Source organism: Mesoplodon bidens (genome assembly GCF_964165515.1).
Source record: "Mesoplodon bidens genome assembly, contig: HAP1_SCAFFOLD_195, whole genome shotgun sequence".
Classification (NCBI taxonomy): Eukaryota; Metazoa; Chordata; class Mammalia; order Artiodactyla; family Ziphiidae; genus Mesoplodon; species Mesoplodon bidens.
The window spans coordinates 378,975-400,030 of NW_027671747.1; positions in this window are offsets into that span (position 1 = coordinate 378,975).

The following is a 21,056-nucleotide window of genomic DNA, read 5'->3' on the forward strand; positions in this document are numbered from 1 at the left end:
AGAAATACAAATGACAGAAAATGTTTTATAATAATAAAATTTTCTTGGCAAGCAGCAACCTTTTCTCAAAGTCAGTCTTTTAATATAATTTGCTTGCTTCATAAATATGGTTTTTCTTTGTTTTTTCATATCTTTATTGATTAGTAAGCATGTTAAATGACTTGGGAGGAATCTCACTCTCTTCAAGAAATAATTTGGAATTCTTGATGTAGAATGCTGACAATTCTCAAACATGGGTCAGGAAAATCAAAGTAATAGATGGAAAAGAAATCTCAATTTTAGCTGTTGATATAACTTTTCTTAAATTTAGGGGTTTTTTTATAATTGAAGTTACTAAAACAGATGGTGGAAGGTCCATCAAGACATTTATTTTATGTAATGAAAGCATTTTACTCTGCTGTATTGAATTCCATTCATTCTGGAATTTAGGAGCATTTACCTCTTTATGAAAGAGATGATTCAAAGTAGAAAATGACTGATGACTTTCGCTTCCAGTTTTCTTCTCAATAGACTTAGTCTCTCTTCTAATGCTTCTTGCATACTCAGTAATTGTATAAGTTTTAGAGAAAACTGCAGGTCTGGCTGAATATTAAGCACAGTACGATAAATAAAGCTTTTTGACTTTGCAGAATATTTTACATGTGTGTCCCATAGATTCATCAGAGATTCTAGTTTTGGATAAAGGCAAGTACATTTCAAGACAATACAACGTCCCTGTGTATGACATTGGCATTCGAATGAGAAGTGAATTTGGTTCAGGACGGTTCTTGGAATGCTTGGCATTTAGGTTATTTTAGGTCAACTCTTTGGGAAATTCAATTAGAGTGTTTATGGAATGGTTTTAGTGAGCTGAATGGTTGCCATGTCATGTCATAGATGGTCTAAAACATGACTCTTATTTCTAAAATAGTTGTGTTGGTCAGATAAGGCATCTTACATGATATATTTAATCCAAGATAATGATGGATGAGTAAGAGGCAGATCATTCTCGAGGAAGTAATTTTGGTTTTGAGAGAGGCATTCTTAGGGAAGTAGGCCTTGGTGTGTTCATTTAGAGCTGGGCAGGATTGAGTTCCGGAGAGAGGAGGGAAAGGATATTTGGGTAGGGGGAAGGGCATTGGCAGAGCCTCAGAGGCCTGAGGGTTCCTGGGGCCTTTGTGGGAATGGTGGGAAAGTTGGGTTGCAGTCAGCCTGTGGGTAGCCTGGACGTTGGGTAATGAGCGTGGCCATCAGTTTATGGGTGCCCTCTCTAGAGTGGTCTGTAACTTGCTTCCTCCCTGACGAAGTGTGACACGCTTCTGCTAGCTGCAGTGTCTTCCCCACAGCTGTGCTGTCCATTGAGGAGAAGGGGGCCTGCTCTGCCATGGCTTCCTTACTCCTCAGGGTATGGCATGTGAGTTATTTTAATAATGTATCAACCTGCCTTTTCTTTCTTTTGTCACGATGCATTTGCTTTCTAAAGTGGTCTTGTTTTCAGGATAATAATTGGGTTTCCACAGGGAAAATCATAATGTATGAGGCAAATTACTGACTAAAGGCAAATTCCTGACTTAAAAAATGAATCTCTAATATTTTTCTAGTAGTTCTTCTTTTGTTTCAATTTTTGTTTTGTTAGTTATGTAAAGAAACTTATGGATAGTAATTTCTGCTCAGGTGGATAGTGGTACTGTTTAGCACAGCTCATTGGTCTTACGAAATTTTACAAATGCAGTCTGATTCATTCCAGCCAAGTTAATTATGAGGTACATAATTTTTTTTCCCCAATGGAGACAAATGTAAAAGACAGAGATACAGAAATCATCTTCAGTTTAGATTGAAGCAATTTTAGTTACTACTGTTTGTTCCTGCTATTTGATCACAGTTTATTTTTATTTTTTGAAGCCTGTCTCTAATCAAATAAGATTTAATGTTTTAGAAGTAATAGAGGACCATGACTAAACTGATAAGAAAAGTTAATTTAAGGACAAGAATTGATTTTTAAAAATATAAAAGTACATTTCATGCCTTGATTTCCAGATGATCTGGTGGTATCCTTATACTGTCGCAGAAGGAAGTCCACAGTGGGACGAGAATGATGCTTACAAATCAGCACCCTTATTATCTATTACTGAAGATGTCTTAGTCCAGGCCAGTCTGCCTACCACCTCTGTGGTACACTGTTGATTTCATTTTTCTTCCAGTATTTACTTTTGGTTCTGGACCAGTTATCTAGCTGGGATGGGATTCTTCCCAAGTATCCTACATCTTCTACTTAGTGAACTAGTGATTGTCCTGTTTGCAGACATTCTTTCTGAGGCTCTACTCTTGCCTCGAAGACCTACATTTGCAGAAAGGGAAATGTATAGGTTTTCCTTTTAAATGTACTTATTTTTATTTATTTTTTTATTTATTTTTGGCTGTGTTGGGTCTTCGTTTCTGTGCGAGGGCCTTCTCTAGTTGCGGCGAGCAGGGGCCACTCCTCATCGTTGTGCGTGGGCCTGTCACTGCCGCGGCCCATCTTGTTGTGGAGCACAGGCTGCAGACGCGCAGGCTGAGTAGTTGTGGCTCACGGGCTTAGTTGCTCTGCAGCCTGTGGGATCTTCCCGGACCAGGGCTCAAACCCGTGTCTCCTGCACTGGCAGACGGACTCTTAACCACTGCCCCACCAGTTATAGTTTTTTGAAAAAATTATTTCCTCTTTTGTTTTTATGTGAGGATGCCTTTATTTATTTATTTTTATTATTGTTTATATTTGGCTGTGTTGGGTCTTTGTTGCTGCGCGCGGGCTTTCTCTGGTTGTGGCAAGTGGGGGCTACTCTCTGTTGTGGTGCGTGGACTGCTGATTGTTGTGGTTTCTCTTGTTGCGGAACACGGGCTCTAAGTGTGCGGGCTTCAGTAATTGCAGCAGCTGGGCTCAGTAGTTGCGGCACACAGGCCCTTGAGTGCGTAGGCTTCAGTAGTTGCGGCGTGTGGCCTCAGCAGTTGTGGCTCGCGGGCTCTAGAGCGCCGGCTCAGTAGTTGTGAGGTACGGGCTTAGTTGCTCTGCGGCATGTGGGATCTTCCCAGACCAGGGCTGGAACCCGTGTCCCCTTCATGGGCTGACGGATTCTTAACCACTGCACCACCAGGAAAGTCCCAGACATTCCTTTTCTTAATGACAATTTTGCAGAGTCTTGGTTCACGTATTTCATAGACTGTCCCTCAGCTTGGGTTTGTGTGATGTTCTCCTCATGACTGGAAGGGAGTTAGGGTTTTGGGGAAGGAGATGTTTACTTTTAATATTTTGTTTCATCTCTGTCTCTTGGCTTTTTATATAAGATATTCAATGCATTTAGATATATATTTAAAAAAGCAGGCTTGTAGACTATTATTTTATGATCTGCTTGCTATTTTGTAGTCTGCTTGGGATGATGGTGGTATGCATTTTTTTTTTTTCGGCACACGGGCCTCTCACTGTTGTGGCCTCTCCCGTTACGGAGCACAGGCTCCCGACCCGCCGGCTCAGTGGCCATGGCTCACGGGCCTAGCCGCTCTGCGGCATGTGGGATCTTCCCGGACCGAGTCACGAACCCAGGGCCCTTGCATCGGCAGGCAGACTCTCAACCACTGTGCCACTAGGGAAGCCCGGTACACTTTTGTTTTAATTATGCAGGTGGCTCTCTTTTGTTGATTTACATTTTATTGGTAAAGCTCAACTGCTTTGGATTATGATGTGTTTACAAGGCTACACAGATCATCTGGAAGGGAAAATGAAGTAATACAAATGACAGAAAATGTTTTATAATAATAAAATTTTCTTGGCACGAAGCAACCTTTTCTCAAAGTCAGTCTTTTAATATAATTTGCTTGCTTCATAAATATGGCTTTCTTGTTTGTTTTTATCTTTATTGATTAGTGAGCATGTTAGATGACTTGGGAGGAATCTCACTGTCTTCAAGAAATAATTTGGAATTATTGATCCAGAATGCTGACAATTCTCAAAAATGGGTCAGGAAAATCAAAGTATTAGATGGAAAAAAAAATCTCAATTTTAGCTGTTGATATAACTTTTCTTAAATTTAGGGTGTTTTTTATAATTTAAGTTACTAAAACAGATGGTGGAAGGTCCACCAAGATATTTATTTTATGTATTTAAAGCATTTTACTTTGCTGTATTGAATTCCATTCATTCTGGAATTTAGGAGAATTTACCTCTTTATGAAAGAGATTATTGAAAGTAGAAAATGATTGATGACCTTCGCTTCCAGTATTTTTCTCAATAGACTTAGTCTCTCTTCTAATGCTTCTTGCATACTAAGTAATTGTATAAGCTTTAGAGAAAAATGCAGGTCTGGCTGAATATTAAGCACAGTACACTAAATAAAGCTTTTTTACTTTGCAGAATATTTTACATGTGTGTCCCATAGATTCATCAGAGATTCTAGTTTTGGATAAAGGCAAGTACATTTAAGGACAATACAACATCCCTGTCTGTGACATTGGCATTCGAATGAGAAGTGAATTTGGTTCAGGACGGTTCTTGGAATGCTTGGCATTTAGGTTATTTTAGGTCAACTCTTTGGGCAATTCAATTAGAGTATTTATTGAATGGTTTTCGTGAGCTGAATGGTTGTCATGTCATGTCATAGATGGTCTAAAACATGACTCTTATTTCTAAAATAGATGTGTTGGTCAGATAAGGCATCTTACATGATGTATTTAATCCAAGATAATGATGGATGAGTAAGAGGCAGATCATTCTCGAGGAAGTAATTTTGGTTTTGAGAGAGGCATTCTTAGGGAAATAGGCCTTGCAGTGCTCATTTAGAGCTGGGCAGGATTGAGGTCCGGAGAGAGGAGGGAAAGGATATTTGGGTGGAGGGAAGGGCATTGGCAGAGCCTCAGAGGCCTGACGGTTCCTGGGGCCTGTGTGGGAATGGTGGGAAAGTTGGGCTGCAGTCAGCCTGTGGGTGGCCTGGACTTTGGGTAATGAGCGTGGCCGTCAGTTTATGGGTGCCCTCTGTAGAGTTGTCTGTAACTTGCTTCCTACCTGAGGAAGTGTGACACGCTTCTGCTAGCTGCAGTGTCTTCCCCACAGCTCTGCTGTCCATTGAGGAGAAGGGGGCCTGCTCTGCCATGGCTTCCTTACTCCTCAGGGTATGGCGTGTGAGTTATTTTAATAATGTATCAATCTGCCTTTTCTTTCTTTTGTCACAATGCATTTGCTTTGTAAAGTGGTCTTGTTTTCAGGATAATAATTGGGTTTCCACAGGGAAAATCATAATGTATGAGGCAAATTACTGACTAAAGGCAAATTACTGACTTAAAAACATGAATCTCTAATTTGTTTCTAGTAGTTCTTCTTTTGTTTAAATTTTTGTTGTGTTAGTTATGTATAGAAACTTAAGGATAGTAATTTCTGCTCAGGTGGATAGTGGTACTGTTTAGCACAGCTCATTGGTCTTCTGAAACTTTTACAAATGCAGTCTGATTCATTCCAGCCAAGTTAATTATGAGGTACATATTTTTTCCCCTAATGGAGACAAATGTAAAAGACAGAGATACAAAAATCATCTCCAGTTTAGATTGAAGAAATTTTAGTTACTACTGTTTGTTCCTGCTATTTGATCACAGTTTATTTTTATTTTTTGAAATCTGTCTCTAATCAAATAAGATTTAATGTTTTAGAAGTAAAAGAGCACCATGACTAAATTAATAAGAGAAGTTAATTTAAGGACAATCATTGATTTTTAGAAATATAAAGGTACATTTCATGACTTGATTTCAAGATGATCTGGTGGTATCCTTATACTGCTGCAGAAGGAAGTCCACAGTGGGTCGAGAATGATGCTTAAAAATCACCACCCTTATTATCTATGACTGAACATGTCTTAGTCCAGGACAGTGTGCCTACCACCTCTGTGGTACACTGTTGATTTCATTTTTCTTCCAGTAGTTACTTTTGGTCCTGGACCAATTATCTAGCTGTGATGGGATTCTCCAAAAGTATCCTACATTTTGTACTTAGTGAACTAGTGATTGTTCTGTTTGCAGACATTCTTTCTGAGGCTCTACTCTTGCCTCGAAAACCTACATTTGCAGAAAGGGAAATGTATAGGTTTTCCTTTTAAATGTATTTATTTTTATTTATATTTTATTTATTTTTGGCTGTGTAGGGTCTTCGTTTCTGTGCGAGGGCCTTCTCTAGTTGCGGCGAGCAGGGGCCACTCCTCATCGTGGTTCGTGGGCCTCTCACTGCCGTGGCGCCTCTTGTTGCGGAGCACAGGCTCCAGAAGCGCAGGCTCAGTAGTTGTGGCTCACGGGCTTAGTTGCACTGCAGCATGTGGGATCTTCCCGGACCAGGGCTCAAATCCGTGTCCCCTGCACTGGCAGGCGGATTCTTAACCACTGCCCCGCCCATTATTCTTTTTTTAAAAAAAATATTTCCTCATTTGTGTTTATGTGATGATGCCTTTATTTATTTTTTTATTATTGTTTATATTTGGCTGAGTTGAGTCTTTGTTGCTGCGCGCAGGCTTTCTCTAGTTGTGGCAAGTGGGGGCTACTCTTTATTGTGGTGCGCGGACTTCTCATTGTGGTGGCTTCTCTTGTTGCGGAGCGTGGGCTCTAAGAGTGCGGGCTTCAGTAATTGCAGCACCTGGGCTCAGTATTTGCGGCACACAGGCCCTAGTGTGCGCAGGCTTCATTAGTTGCAGCGTGTGGCCTCAGTTGTTGTGGCTGGCGGGCTCTAGAGCGCAGGCTCAGTAGTTGTGATGTACGGGATTACTTGCTCTGCGGCATGTGGGATCTTCCCGGACCAGGGCTGGAACCCGTGTCCCCTGCATTGGCAGATGGATTCTTAACTAGTGCACCACCAGGAAAGTCCCAGACTTTCCTTTTCTTAATGACAATTTTGAAGATTCCTGGTTCACGTATTTCATAGACTGTCCTTCAACTTGGTTTTGTGTGATGTTCTACTCATGACTGGAGTGGAGTTAGGGTTTTGGGGAAGGAGATGTTTACTTTTCATATTCGGTTTCAACTCTATCTTTTGTCTTCTTATATAAGATATTCAATGCATTTAGTTATATATTTAAAAAAGCAGGCTTGTAGACTATTATTTTAAAATCTGCTTGCTATTTTGTAATCTGCTTGGGTTGATGGTGGTATATTTTTTTTTTCAGTACGTGGGCCTCTCACTGTTGTGGCCTCTCCCATTACGGAGCACAGGCTTCCGACCCGCAGGCTCAGTGGCCATGGCTCAGGGGCCTAGCCGCTCCGCGGCATGTGGGATCTTCCCGGACCTAGTCACGAACCCAGGGCCCCTGCATCGGCAGGCAGACTCTCAACCACTGTGCCACCAGGGAAGCCCGGTATACTTTTGTTTTAATTATGCAGTTGGCTCTATTGTGTTGATTTACATTTTATTGGTAAAGCTCAACTGCTTTGGATTATGATGTGTTTACAAGGCTACACAGATAATCTGGAAGGGAAAATGAAGTAATACAAATGACAGAAAATATTTTATAATAATAAAATTTTCTTGGCAAGCAGCAACCTTTTCTCAAAGTCAGTCTTTTAATATAATTTGCTTGCTTCATAAATATGGCTTTCTTGTTTGTTCTTATCTTTATTGATTAGTGAGCATGTTAGATGACTTGGGAGGAATCTCACTGTCTTCAAGAAATAATTTGGAATTATTGATCCAGAATGCTGACAATTCTCAAAAATGGGTCAGGAAAATCAAAGTAATAGATGGAAAAAAAATCTCAATTTTAGCTGTTGATATAACTTTTCTTAAATTTAGGGTTTTTTTTATAATTTAAGTTACTAAAACAGATGGTGGAAGGTCCACCAAGATATTTATTTTATGTATTTAAAGCATTTTACTTTGCTGTATTGAATTCCATTCATTCTGGAATTTAGGAGAATTTACCTCTTTATGAAAGAGATTATTGAAAGTAGAAAATGATTGATGACCTTCGCTTCCAGTATTTTCCTCAATAGACTTAGTCTCTCTTCTAATGCTTCTTGCATACTTAGTAATTGTATAAGGTTTAGAGAAAAATGCAGGTCTGGCTGAATATTAAGGACAGTACACTAAATAAAGCTTTTTTACTTTGCAGAATATTTTACATGTGTGTCCCATAGATTCATCAGAGATTCTAATTTTGGATAAAGGCAAGTACATTTAAGGACAATACAACATCCCTGTCTGTGACATTGGCATTCGAATGAGAAGTGAATTTGGTTCAGGACGGTTCTTGGAATGCTTGGCATTTAGGTTATTTTAGGTCAACTCTTTGGGCAATTCAATTAGAGTATTTATTGAATGGTTTTCGTGAGCTGAATGGTTGTCATGTCGTGTCATAGATGGTCTAAAACATGACTCTTATTTCTAAAATAGTTGTGTTGGTCAGATAAGGCATCTTACATGAAGTATTTAATCCAAGATAATGATGCATGAGTAAGAGGCAGATCATTATCGAGGAAGTAATTTTGGTTTTGAGAGAGGCATTCTTAGGGAAATAGGCCTTGCAGTGCTCATTTAGAGCTGGGCAGGATTGAGGTCCGGAGAGAGGAGGGAAAGGATATTTGGGTGGAGGGAAGGGCATTGGCAGAGCCTCAGAGGCCTGACGGTTCCTGGGGCCTGTGTGGCAATGGTGGGAAAGTTGGGCTGCAGTCAGCCTGTGGGTGGCCTGGACGTTGGGTAATGAGCGTGGCCGTCAGTTTATGGGTGCCCTCTGTAGAGTTGTCTGTAACTTGCTTCCTCCCTGAGGAAGTGTGACACGCTCCTGCTAGCTGCAGTGTCTTCCCCACAGCTGTGCTGTCCATTGAGGAGAAGGGGGCCTGCTCTGCCATGGCTTCCTTACTCCTCAGGGTATGGCGTGTGAATTATTTTAATAATGTATCAATCTGCCTTTTCATTCTTTTGTCACAATGCATTTGCTTTCTAAAGTGGTCTTGTTTTCAGGATAATAATTGGGTTTCCACAGGGAAAATCATAATGTATGAGGCAAATTACTGACTAAAGGCAAATTACTGACTTAAAAACATGAATCTCTAATTTGTTTCTAGTAGTTCTTCTTTTGTTTAAATTTTTGTTGTGTTAGTTATGTATAGAAACTTAAGGATAGTAATTTCTGCTCAGGTGGATAGTGGTACTGTTTAGCACAGCTCATTGGTCTTCTGAAACTTTTACAAATGCAGTCTGATTCATTCCAGCCAAGTTAATTATGAGGTACATATTTTTTTCCCCTAACGGAGACAAATGTTAAAGACAGAGATACAGAAATCATCTCCAGTTTAGATTGAAGAAATTTTAGTTACTACTGTTTGTTCCTGCTATTTGATCACAGTTTATTTTTATTTTTTGAAGCCTGTCTCTAATCAAATAAGATTTAATGTTTTAGAAGTAAAAGAGCACCATGACTAAATTAATAAGAAAAGTTAATTTAAGGACAATCATTGATTTTTAGAAATATAAAGGTACATTTCATGACTTGATTTCAAGATGATCTGGTGGTATCCTTATACTGCTGCAGAAGGTAGTCCACAGTGGGACGAGAATGATGCTTAAAAATCACCACCCTTATTATCTATGACTGAACATGTCTTAGTCCAGGCCAGTGTGCCTACCACCTCTGTTGTACACTGTTGATTTCATTTTTCTTCCAGTAGTTACTTTTGGTCCTGGACCAATTATCTAGCTGTGATGGGATTCTCCAAAAGTATCCTACATTTTGTACTTAGTGAACTAGTGATTGTTCTGTTTGCAGACATTCTTTCTGAGGCTCTACTCTTGCCTCGAAAACCTACATTTGCAGAAAGGGAAATGTATAGGTTTTCCTTTTAAATGTATTTATTTTTATTTATATTTTATTTATTTTTGGCTGTGTTGGGTCTTCGTTTCTGTGCGAGGGCCTTCTCTAGTTGCGGCGAGCAGGGGCCACTCCTCATCGTGGTTCGTGGGCCTCTCACTGCCGTGGCGCCTCTTGTTGCGGAGCACAAGCTCCAGAAGCGCAGGCTCAGTAGTTGTGGCTCACGGGCTTAGTTGCACTGCAGCATGTGGGATCTTCCCGGACCAGGGCTCAAACCCGTGTCCCCTGCACTGGCAGGCGGATTCTTAACCACTGCCCCGCCCGTTATTCTGTTTTTTTCAAAAAATATTTCCTCATTTGTTTTTATGTGATGATGCCTTTATTTATTATTTTATTATTGCTTATATTTGGCTGTGTTGAGTCTTTGTTGCTGCGCGCAGGCTTTCTCTAGTTGTGGCAAGTGGGGGCTCATCTTTGTTGTGGTGCGCGGACTTCTCATTGTGGTGGCTTGTCTTTTTGCGGAGCGTGCGCTCTAAGAGTGCGGGCTTCAGTAATTGCAGCACCTGGGCTCAGTATTTGCGGCACACGGGCCCTAGAGTGCGCGGGCTTCATTAGTTGCAGCGTGTGGCCTCAGTTGTTGTGGCTGGCGTGCTCTAGAGCGCAGGCTCAGTAGTTGTGATGTATGGGCTTACTTGCTCTGCGGCATGTGGGATCTTCCCGGACCAGGGCTGGAACCGGTGTCCCCTGCATTGGCAGACGGATTCTTAACTAGTGCACCACCAGGAAAGTCCCAGACTTTCCTTTTCTTAATGACAATTTTGAAGAGTCCTGGTTCACATATTTCATAGATGTCCTTCAACTTGGCTTTGTGTGATGTTCTCCTCATGACTGGAGTGGAGTTAGGGTTTTGGGGAAGGAGATGTTTACTTTTGATATTCGGTTTCAACTCTATCTTTTGGCTTTTTATATAAGATATTCAATGCATTTAGTTATATATTTAAAAAAGCAGGCTTGTAGACTATTATTTTAAAATCTGCTTGCTATTTTGTAATCTGTTTGGGTTGATGGTGGTATGTTTTTTTTTTTTTTTTCAGTACGTGGGCCTCTCACTGTTGTGGCCTCTCCCGTTACGGAGCACAGGCTCCCGACCCGCAGGCTCAGTGGCCATGGCTCACGGGCCTAGCCGCTCTGCGGCATTTGGGATCTTCCCGGACCGAGTCACGAACCCAGGGCCCTTGCATCGGCAGGCAGACTCTCAACCACTGTGCCACTAGGGAAGCCCGGTACACTTTTGTTTTAATTATGCAGTTGGCTCTCTTTTGTTGATTTACATTTTATTGGTAAAGCTCAAATGCTTTGGATTATGATGTGTTTGCAAGGCTACACAGATAATCTGGAAGGGAAAATGAAGTAATACAAATGACAGAAAATGTTTTATAATAATAAAATTTTCTTGGCACGAAGCAACCTTTTCTCAAAGTCAGTCTTTTAATATAATTTGCTTGCTTCATAAATATGGCTTTCTTGTTTGTTTTTATCTTTATTGATTAGTGAGCATGTTAGATGACTTGGGAGGAATCTCACTGTCTTCAAGAAATAATTTGGAATTATTGATCCAGAATGCTGACAATTCTCAAAAATGGGTCAAGAAAATCAAAGTATTAGATGGAAAAAAAAATCTCAATTTTAGCTGTTGATATAACTTTTCTTAAATTTAGGGTGTTTTTTATAATTTAAGTTACTAAAACAGATGGTGGAAGGTCCACCAAGATATTTATTTTATGTATTTAAAGCATTTTACTTTGCTGTATTGAATTCCATTCATTCTGGAATTTAGGAGAATTTACCTCTTTATGAAAGAGATTATTGAAAGTAGAAAATGATTGATGACCTTCGCTTCCAGTATTTTTCTCAATAGACTTAGTCTCTCTTCTAATGCTTCTTGCATACTAAGTAATTGTATAAGCTTTAGAGAAAAATGCAGGTCTGGCTGAATATTAAGCACAGTACACTAAATAAAGCTTTTTTACTTTGCAGAATATTTTACATGTGTGTCCCATAGATTCATCAGAGATTCTAGTTTTGGATAAAGGCAAGTACATTTAAGGACAATACAACATCCCTGTCTGTGACATTGGCATTCGAATGAGAAGTGAATTTGGTTCAGGACAGTTCTTGGAATGCTTGGCATTTAGGTTATTTTAGGTCAACTCTTTGGGCAATTCAATTAGAGTATTTATTGAATGGTTTTCGTGAGCTGAATGGTTGTCATGTCATGTCATAGATGGTCTAAAACATGACTCTTATTTCTAAAATAGTTGTGTTGGTCAGATAAGGCATCTTACATGATGTATTTAATCCAAGATAATGATGGATGAGTAAGAGGCAGATCATTCTCGAGGAAGTAATTTTGGTTTTGAGAGAGGCATTCTTAGGGAAATAGGCCTTGCAGTGCTCATTTAGAGCTGGGCAGGATTGAGGTCCGGAGAGAGGAGGGAAAGGATATTTGGGTGGAGGGAAGGGCATTGGCAGAGCCTCAGAGGCCTGACGGTTCCTGGGGCCTGTGTGGGAATGGTGGGAAAGTTGGGCTGCAGTCAGCCTGTGGGTGGCCTGGACGTTGGGTAATGAGCGTGGCCGTGAGTTTATGGGTGCCCTCTGTAGAGTTGTCTGTAACTTGCTTCCTCCCTGAGGAAGTGTGACACGCTTCTGCTAGCTGCAGTGTCTTCCCCACAGCTGTGCTGTCCATTGAGGAGAAGGGGGCCTGCTCTGCCATGGCTTCCTTACTCCTCAGGGTATGGCGTGTGAGTTATTTTAATAATGTATCAATCTGCCTTTTCTTTCTTTTGTCACAATGCATTTGCTTTCTAAAGTGGTCTTGTTTTCAGGATAATAATTGGGTTTCCACAGGGAAAATCATAATGTATGAGGCAAATTACTGACTAAAGGCAAATTACTGACTTAAAAACATGAATCTCTAATTTGTTTCTAGTAGTTCTTCTTTTGTTTAAATTTTTGTTGTGTTAGTTATGTATAGAAACTTAAGGATAGTAATTTCTGCTCAGGTGGATAGTGGTACTGTTTAGCACAGCTCATTGGTCTTCTGGAACTTTTACAAATGCAGTCTGATTCATTCCAGCCAAGTTAATTATGAGGTACATATTTTTTCCCCTAATGGAGACAAATGTAAAAGACAGAGATACAAAAATCATCTCCAGTTTAGATTGAAGAAATTTTAGTTACTACTGTTTGTTCCTGCTATTTGATCACAGTTTATTTTTATTTTTTGAAGTCTGTCTCTAATCAAATAAGATTTAATGTTTTAGAAGTAAAAGAGCACCATGACTAAATTAATAAGAGAAGTTAATTTAAGGACAATCATTGATTTTTAGAAATATAAAGGTACATTTCATGACTTGATTTCAAGATGATCTGGTGGTATCCTTATACTGCTGCAGAAGGAAGTCCACAGTGGGTCGAGAATGATGCTTAAAAATCACCACCCTTATTATCTATGACTGAACATGTCTTAGTCCAGGACAGTGTGCCTACCACCTCTGTGGTACACTGTTGATTTCATTTTTCTTCCAGTAGTTACTTTTGGTCCTGGACCAATTATCTAGCTGTGATGGGATTCTCCAAAAGTATCCTACAATTTGTACTTAGTGAACTAGTGATTGATCTGTTTGCAGACATTCTTTCTGAGGCTCTACTCTTGCCTCGAAAACCTACATTTGCAGAAAGGGAAATGTATAGGTTTTCCTTTTAAATGTATTTATTTTTATTTATATTTTATTTATTTTTGGCTGTGTAGGGTCTTCGTTTCTGTGCGAGGGCCTTCTCTAGTTGCGGCGAGCAGGGGCCACTCCTCATCGTGGTTCGTGGGCCTCTCACTGCCGTGGCGCCTCTTGTTGCGGAGCACAGGCTCCAGAAGCGCAGGCTCAGTAGTTGTGGCTCACGGGCTTAGTTGCACTGCAGCATGTGGGATCTTCCCGGACCAGGGCTCAAATCCGTGTCCCCTGCACTGGCAGGCGGATTCTTAACCACTGCCCCGCCCATTATTCTTTTTTTAAAAAAAATATTTCCTCATTTGTGTTTATGTGATGATGCCTTTATTTATTTTTTTATTATTGTTTATATTTGGCTGAGTTGAGTCTTTGTTGCTGCGCGCAGGCTTTCTCTAGTTGTGGCAAGTGGGGGCTACTCTTTATTGTGGTGCGCGGACTTCTCATTGTGGTGGCTTCTCTTGTTGCGGAGCGTGGGCTCTAAGAGTGCGGGCTTCAGTAATTGCAGCACCTGGGCTCAGTATTTGCGGCACACAGGCCCTAGTGTGCGCAGGCTTCATTAGTTGCAGCGTGTGGCCTCAGTTGTTGTGGCTGGCGGGCTCTAGAGCGCAGGCTCAGTAGTTGTGATGTACGGGATTACTTGCTCTGCGGCATGTGGGATCTTCCCGGACCAGGGCTGGAACCCGTGTCCCCTGCATTGGCAGATGGATTCTTAACTAGTGCACCACCAGGAAAGTCCCAGACTTTCCTTTTCTTAATGACAATTTTGAAGAGTCCTGGTTCACGTATTTCATAGACTGTCCTTCAACTTGGTTTTGTGTGATGTTCTACTCATGACTGGAGTGGAGTTAGGGTTTTGGGGAAGGAGATGTTTACTTTTCATATTCGGTTTCAACTCTATCTTTTGTCTTCTTATATAAGATATTCAATGCATTTAGTTATATATTTAAAAAAGCAGGCTTGTAGACTATTATTTTAAAATCTGCTTGCTATTTTGTAATCTGCTTGGGTTGATGGTGGTATATTTTTTTTTTCAGTACGTGGGCCTCTCACTGTTGTGGCCTCTCCCATTACGGAGCACAGGCTTCCGACCCGCAGGCTCAGTGGCCATGGCTCAGGGGCCTAGCCGCTCCGCGGCATGTGGGATCTTCCCGGACCTAGTCACGAACCCAGGGCCCCTGCATCGGCAGGCAGACTCTCAACCACTGTGCCACCAGGGAAGCCCGGTATACTTTTGTTTTAATTATGCAGTTGGCTCTATTGTGTTGATTTACATTTTATTGGTAAAGCTCAACTGCTTTGGATTATGATGTGTTTACAAGGCTACACAGATAATCTGGAAGGGAAAATGAAGTAATACAAATGACAGAAAATATTTTATAATAATAAAATTTTCTTGGCAAGCAGCAACCTTTTCTCAAAGTCAGTCTTTTAATATAATTTGCTTGCTTCATAAATATGGCTTTCTTGTTTGTTCTTATCTTTATTGATTAGTGAGCATGTTAGATGACTTGGGAGGAATCTCACTGTCTTCAAGAAATAATTTGGAATTATTGATCCAGAATGCTGACAATTCTCAAAAATGGGTCAGGAAAATCAAAGTAATAGATGGAAAAAAAATCTCAATTTTAGCTGTTGATATAACTTTTCTTAAATTTAGGGTTTTTTTTATAATTTAAGTTACTAAAACAGATGGTGGAAGGTCCACCAAGATATTTATTTTATGTATTTAAAGCATTTTACTTTGCTGTATTGAATTCCATTCATTCTGGAATTTAGGAGAATTTACCTCTTTATGAAAGAGATTATTGAAAGTAGAAAATGATTGATGACCTTCGCTTCCAGTATTTTCCTCAATAGACTTAGTCTCTCTTCTAATGCTTCTTGCATACTTAGTAATTGTATAAGGTTTAGAGAAAAATGCAGGTCTGGCTGAATATTAAGGACAGTACACTAAATAAAGCTTTTTTACTTTGCAGAATATTTTACATGTGTGTCCCATAGATTCATCAGAGATTCTAATTTTGGATAAAGGCAAGTACATTTAAGGACAATACAACATCCCTGTCTGTGACATTGGCATTCGAATGAGAAGTGAATTTGGTTCAGGACGGTTCTTGGAATGCTTGGCATTTAGGTTATTTTAGGTCAACTCTTTGGGCAATTCAATTAGAGTATTTATTGAATGGTTTTCGTGAGCTGAATGGTTGTCATGTCGTGTCATAGATGGTCTAAAACATGACTCTTATTTCTAAAATAGTTGTGTTGGTCAGATAAGGCATCTTACATGAAGTATTTAATCCAAGATAATGATGCATGAGTAAGAGGCAGATCATTATCGAGGAAGTAATTTTGGTTTTGAGAGAGGCATTCTTAGGGAAATAGGCCTTGCAGTGCTCATTTAGAGCTGGGCAGGATTGAGGTCCGGAGAGAGGAGGGAAAGGATATTTGGGTGGAGGGAAGGGCATTGGCAGAGCCTCAGAGGCCTGACGGTTCCTGGGGCCTGTGTGGCAATGGTGGGAAAGTTGGGCTGCAGTCAGCCTGTGGGTGGCCTGGACGTTGGGTAATGAGCGTGGCCGTCAGTTTATGGGTGCCCTCTGTAGAGTTGTCTGTAACTTGCTTCCTCCCTGAGGAAGTGTGACACGCTCCTGCTAGCTGCAGTGTCTTCCCCACAGCTGTGCTGTCCATTGAGGAGAAGGGGGCCTGCTCTGCCATGGCTTCCTTACTCCTCAGGGTATGGCGTGTGAATTATTTTAATAATGTATCAATCTGCCTTTTCATTCTTTTGTCACAATGCATTTGCTTTCTAAAGTGGTCTTGTTTTCAGGATAATAATTGGGTTTCCACAGGGAAAATCATAATGTATGAGGCAAATTACTGACTAAAGGCAAATTACTGACTTAAAAACATGAATCTCTAATTTGTTTCTAGTAGTTCTTCTTTTGTTTAAATTTTTGTTGTGTTAGTTATGTATAGAAACTTAAGGATAGTAATTTCTGCTCAGGTGGATAGTGGTACTGTTTAGCACAGCTCATTGGTCTTCTGAAACTTTTACAAATGCAGTCTGATTCATTCCAGCCAAGTTAATTATGAGGTACATATTTTTTTCCCCTAACGGAGACAAATGTTAAAGACAGAGATACAGAAATCATCTCCAGTTTAGATTGAAGAAATTTTAGTTACTACTGTTTGTTCCTGCTATTTGATCACAGTTTATTTTTATTTTTTGAAGCCTGTCTCTAATCAAATAAGATTTAATGTTTTAGAAGTAAAAGAGCACCATGACTAAATTAATAAGAAAAGTTAATTTAAGGACAATCATTGATTTTTAGAAATATAAAGGTACATTTCATGACTTGATTTCAAGATGATCTGGTGGTATCCTTATACTGCTGCAGAAGGTAGTCCACAGTGGGACGAGAATGATGCTTAAAAATCACCACCCTTATTATCTATGACTGAACATGTCTTAGTCCAGGCCAGTGTGCCTACCACCTCTGTGGTACACTGTTGATTTCATTTTTCTTCCAGTAGTTACTTTTGGTCCTGGACCAATTATCTAGCTGTGATGGGATTCTCCAAAAGTATCCTACATTTTGTACTTAGTGAACTAGTGATTGTTCTGTTTGCAGACATTCTTTCTGAGGCTCTACTCTTGCCTCGAAAACCTACATTTGCAGAAAGGGAAATGTATAGGTTTTCCTTTTAAATGTATTTATTTTTATTTATATTTTATTTATTTTTGGCTGTGTTGGGTCTTCGTTTCTGTGCGAGGGCCTTCTCTAGTTGCGGCGAGCAGGGGCCACTCCTCATCGTGGTTCGTGGGCCTCTCACTGCCGTGGCGCCTCTTGTTGCGGAGCACAAGCTCCAGAAGCGCAGGCTCAGTAGTTGTGGCTCACGGGCTTAGTTGCACTGCAGCATGTGGGATCTTCCCGGACCAGGGCTCAAACCCGTGTCCCCTGCACTGGCAGGCGGATTCTTAACCACTGCCCCGCCCGTTATTCTGTTTTTTTCAAAAAATATTTCCTCATTTGTTTTTATGTGATGATGCCTTTATTTATTATTTTATTATTGCTTATATTTGGCTGTGTTGAGTCTTTGTTGCTGCGCGCAGGCTTTCTCTAGTTGTGGCAAGTGGGGGCTCATCTTTGTTGTGGTGCGCGGACTTCTCATTGTGGTGGCTTGTCTTTTTGCGGAGCGTGCGCTCTAAGAGTGCGGGCTTCAGTAATTGCAGCACCTGGGCTCAGTATTTGCGGCACACGGGCCCTAGAGTGCGCGGGCTTCATTAGTTGCAGCGTGTGGCCTCAGTTGTTGTGGCTGGCGTGCTCTAGAGCGCAGGCTCAGTAGTTGTGATGTATGGGCTTACTTGCTCTGCGGCATGTGGGATCTTCCCGGACCAGGGCTGGAACCGGTGTCCCCTGCATTGGCAGACGGATTCTTAACTAGTGCACCACCAGGAAAGTCCCAGACTTTCCTTTTCTTAATGACAATTTTGAAGAGTCCTGGTTCACATATTTCATAGATGTCCTTCAACTTGGCTTTGTGTGATGTTCTCCTCATGACTGGAGTGGAGTTAGGGTTTTGGGGAAGGAGATGTTTACTTTTGATATTCGGTTTCAACTCTATCTTTTGGCTTTTTATATAAGATATTCAATGCATTTAGTTATATATTTAAAAAAGCAGGCTTGTAGACTATTATTTTAAAATCTGCTTGCTATTTTGTAATCTGCTTGGGTTGATGGTGGTATGTTTTTTTTTTTTTTTTCAGTACGTGGGCCTCTCACTGTTGTGGCCTCTCCCGTTACGGAGCACAGGCTCCCGACCCGCAGGCTCAGTGGCCATGGCTCACGGGCCTAGCCGCTCTGCGGCATTTGGGATCTTCCCGGACCGAGTCACGAACCCAGGGCCCTTGCATCGGCAGGCAGACTCTCAACCACTGTGCCACTAGGGAAGCCCGGTACACTTTTGTTTTAATTATGCAGTTGGCTCTCTTTTGTTGATTTACATTTTATTGGTAAAGCTCAAATGCTTTGGATTATGATGTGTTTGCAAGGCTACACAGATAATCTGGAAGGGAAAATGAAGTAATACAAATGACAGAAAATGTTTTATAATAATAAAATTTTCTTGGCACGAAGCAACCTTTTCTCAAAGTCAGTCTTTTAATATAATTTGCTTGCTTCATAAATATGGCTTTCTTGTTTGTTTTTATCTTTATTGATTAGTGAGCATGTTAGATGACTTGGGAGGAATCTCACTGTCTTCAAGAAATAATTTGGAATTATTGATCCAGAATGCTGACAATTCTCAAAAATGGGTCAAGAAAATCAAAGTATTAGATGGAAAAAAAAATCTCAATTTTAGCTGTTGATATAACTTTTCTTAAATTTAGGGTGTTTTTTATAATTTAAGTTACTAAAACAGATGGTGGAAGGTCCACCAAGATATTTATTTTATGTATTTAAAGCATTTTACTTTGCTGTATTGAATTCCATTCATTCTGGAATTTAGGAGAATTTACCTCTTTATGAAAGAGATTATTGAAAGTAGAAAATGATTGATGACCTTCGCTTCCAGTATTTTTCTCAATAGACTTAGTCTCTCTTCTAATGCTTCTTGCATACTAAGTAATTGTATAAGCTTTAGAGAAAAATGCAGGTCTGGCTGAATATTAAGCACAGTACACTAAATAAAGCTTTTTTACTTTGCAGAATATTTTACATGTGTGTCCCATAGATTCATCAGAGATTCTAGTTTTGGATAAAGGCAAGTACATTTAAGGACAATACAACATCCCTGTCTGTGACATTGGCATTCGAATGAGAAGTGAATTTGGTTCAGGACAGTTCTTGGAATGCTTGGCATTTAGGTTATTTTAGGTCAACTCTTTGGGCAATTCAATTAGAGTATTTATTGAATGGTTTTCGTGAGCTGAATGGTTGTCATGTCATGTCATAGATGGTCTAAAACATGACTCTTATTTCTAAAATAGTTGTGTTGGTCAGATAAGGCATCTTACATGATGTATTTAATCCAAGATAATGATGGATGAGTAAGAGGCAGATCATTCTCGAGGAAGTAATTTTGGTTTTGAGAGAGGCATTCTTAGGGAAATAGGCCTTGCAGTGCTCATTTAGAGCTGGGCAGGATTGAGGTCCGGAGAGAGGAGGGAAAGGATATTTGGGTGGAGGGAAGGGCATTGGCAGAGCCTCAGAGGCCTGACGGTTCCTGGGGCCTGTGTGGGAATGGTGGGAAAGTTGGGCTGCAGTCAGCCTGTGGGTGGCCTGGACGTTGGGTAATGAGCGTGGCCGTGAGTTTATGGGTGCCCTCTGTAGAGTTGTCTGTAACTTGCTTCCTCCCTGAGGAAGTGTGACACGCTTCTGCTAGCTGCAGTGTCTTCCCCACAGCTGTGCTGTCCATTGAGGAGAAGGGGGCCTGCTCTGCCATGGCTTCCTTACTCCTCAGGGTATGGCGTGTGAGTTATTTTAATAATGTATCAATCTGCCTTTTCTTTCTTTTGTCACAATGCATTTGCTTTGTAAAGTGGTCTTGTTTTCAGGATAATAATTGGGTTTCCACAGGGAAAATCATAATGTATGAGGCAAATTACTGACTAAAGGCAAATTACTGACTTAAAAACATGAATCTCTAATTTGTTTCTAGTAGTTCTTCTTTTGTTTAAATTTTTGTTGTGTTAGTTATGTATAGAAACTTAAGGATAGTAATTTCTGCTCAGGTGGATAGTGGTACTGTTTAGCACAGCTCATTGGTCTTCTGGAACTTTTACAAATGCAGTCTGATTCATTCCAGCCAAGTTAATTATGAGGTACATATTTTTTCCCCTAATGGAGACAAATGTAAAAGACAGAGATACAAAAATCATCTCCAGTTTAGATTGAAGAAATTTTAGTTACTACTGTTTGTTCCTGCTATTTGATCACAGTTTATTTTTATTTTTTGAAGTCTGTCTCTAATCAAATAAGATTTAATGTTTTAGAAGTAAAAGAGCACCATGACTAAATTAATAAGAGAAGTTAATTTAAGGACAATCATTGATTTTTAGAAATATAAAGGTACATTTCATGACTTGATTTCAAGATGATCTGGTGGTATCCTTATACTGCTGCAGAAGGAAGTCCACAGTGGGTCGAGAATGATGCTTAAAAATCACCACCCTTATTATCTATGACTGAACATGTCTTAGTCCAGGACAGTGTGCCTACCACCTCTGTGGTACACTGTTGATTTCATTTTTCTTCCAGTAGTTACTTTTGGTCCTGGACCAATTATCTAGCTGTGATGGGATTCTCCAAAAGTATCCTACAATTTGTACTTAGTGAACTAGTGATTGATCTGTTTGCAGACATTCTTTCTGAGGCTCTACTCTTGCCTCGAAAACCTACATTTGCAGAAAGGGAAATGTATAGGTTTTCCTTTTAAATGTATTTATTTTTATTTATATTTTATTTATTTTTGGCTGTGTAGGGTCTTCGTT